Genomic DNA, 2,413 nt, shown 5'->3' with positions numbered 1-2,413 from the left:
CAAATCATGGGATGGACATAAGACAATTAAAACGGGGAAGATTCACAAGCACTACATGAAGAAGCGTTGAATTCACAATTAGCTCCAACCACCTCCCGATGCGCGATCAATTTCCCTAAGCATCAAGGACGAACTCCCGTTCTACCTATCATACCCGGGGTAAATCAAAATCCCAATTCAACCACATAATCAAGTTTAGGTCTTTACTCCCTTTCCAACCCAACTAGACTACTCCAAGCAATCATGTAACACTTTATTGATCAAGTTAAATGCAACATGCATTGGAAATGCCTAAACATGTAATAATTTAATCATGAAAATCCCTATTTCCAATAACAAATACCCAAACCAATCAATGTTGAGTTTTCACCAAACCCTAACCAACAAAACTACTCCATCAACATAAATATATGAAATTTATAGAAATTAACAACTAACATCATGATTCTAAACAACAACACAACAACTAATCTAAACGTGAATCATTAAACTAAACAAAAACAATTAAACTAATCAAATAATAAATAAAACAATAAATGAGGAGAGAGATTAAGAAATTCTCATTGATTAATTGATGGAGATCTCCAAACCAAATTGCCACACTTGATCATCAAAACCCCCAATTTCACTTATGATTTCTCATTTTTCTCTTTCTCCAAAACTAAACTAAAAAACCCTAAAAATTGAGAGAAAACCCTAATTATGTACCTTTCTCCTTAATCTCCCCCAAAATTGACTATTTATACTACTAGGCTAATAAAAGAAAATAAAAGAAAAAAGGAAATTAAATAAAAACAAGAGAAAAGAAATTAAAAAGAAAACCTAAAACTAAAAGGAATTAAAAAGGAGAAAAAAAATAAAGTGTAAAACAAAAATAAAGAAAAAGAATGAAATGAATAACCCCCCGTTTGTTGAAATATCAGGCCCAAAACCCACAAAGATCAGACCCCCTTTTGGTTTTTTCGCTGCGTCCCCATCATCATCAATCACCTTAAATAATCATCGATCATAGCCAACATCAACGGCCATCATCATCATCATAAAATCGCTGCTCCGATTCGAATCAAAGCCGTCAAACCTCCATCACCATCTTGCTTTAATTGTAATCCGGTGGTTCTAAATCGTTGTCCCAATCATTCAATCGCAGCCATCCGATCATCATTAATCCGTACAACAATTGAGCTCCCAAAAGTCCGGTCGAACCCGATTAAGGTCCGAGCGAACCCAATTTTAGTTTGGAAGAACACCGTTGAGGTTCGACCGAACCTCATACAATCAGGAACTCTAAATTTTCGGTTCGGCCGAACCAATTTACGGGTTCGAACGAACCAATTACTTTGTTTTTGCTCTGTTTTCTGGGTTCGATTTTGATTGATTTTGATGTCTAATTGCACAGTTGGCAGTGTGAATTGCTGTTGCGATGGTGCTTGATATTTTTGCTGGTTATGCGAAGGTGGATGAAGGGGCTGCGTTGGTGCAGCAGTGGTGGCTGGCGACTAGGAGTGGTGTTGTTAGTGTGGTGATGGTTAAGAAGGTAGTGGTGTAGGATAGGAAAAGGCAGGAGGAAGCTGACAACTTCTGTTCTTTAAGCAATTGACTTTTCTTGACTGGCCTTTGAAGCTTGTATTCCATCCCCGAACAACATGTCCCTACACAAAATAAAAATAGAGAATAGGAGAGAAACAAGAAATAGAAAAGTAAAACAAATAATAATAATAATAATAATAATAATAATAATAATAATAATAATAGTAAAACAAATTGCTTCTGTTCCTTTTTCCTTCTCTTCTTTTGGGGAATTAGAGAAATGGGCGGTTTCTTTGCTGAAGCGGGTCCAGACGTACTCCAGGGCTCAGGACATTGGGGCGCGGGCAGCTGCCCACATTTTCAGCAGGATCGGGTTCGCCATAGCTAGAGGAGTGGGGGCCCAGATTGTATCTCGGCTCCCCTCCAACTTCTTGTAGTTCACTTGTTCTTTGTAGCTTGTTAAGCTTGTAACGTTTTGGTGTTTTCCTATAATAATAATAATAATAATAATAATAATAATAATAATAATAATAATAATAATAAGAAAATAGAAATAAAAATAAAAATAGAAAATTAATAACGAAAACCAAAATAATTAAACTATAAAATTATAAAATAAATAAATTACGGAATTAAGATCTAAAAACTAACAAAAATAGCTAAAAACACTAAACTAAGATATAAATAATTAAAATAAGAAATTAAGGAAAATAAAGACTAAAAATACTAGAAATAGAATAAAACGTCTCAAATATTGCATAATCACTACCCTATGAGTGACATAAATGTCACTCATCACTTTCTTAAGCTTAGTCTCAAGAATTTGCCTATGAGTCTCGAATCTTTCGAGTCGAGCCAGATCTTGGAACATATTCTTTAACTCACT

General features: G+C 34.8%; 1 long non-coding RNA gene across 1 annotated transcript; it reads left to right on the top strand.

Annotated features, from left to right (window-relative positions):
- The first annotated feature begins 1,118 nt into the window (after positions 1 to 1,118).
- LOC130460858 (uncharacterized) lies at positions 1,119 to 1,731 on the top strand. The gene is made up of 2 exons (XR_008921051.1): positions 1,119 to 1,254; positions 1,397 to 1,731. It is a non-coding gene; the product is annotated as an uncharacterized lncRNA (long non-coding RNA).
- Positions 1,732 to 2,413: the final 682 nt, after the last annotated feature.

This window comes from Spinacia oleracea, chromosome 5, assembly GCF_020520425.1.
Source record: "Spinacia oleracea cultivar Varoflay chromosome 5, BTI_SOV_V1, whole genome shotgun sequence".
Classification (NCBI taxonomy): domain Eukaryota; kingdom Viridiplantae; phylum Streptophyta; class Magnoliopsida; order Caryophyllales; family Amaranthaceae; genus Spinacia; species Spinacia oleracea.
Note: the sequence above shows the minus strand (reverse complement) of the source record. Positions and strands in the feature narration are given on the sequence as shown.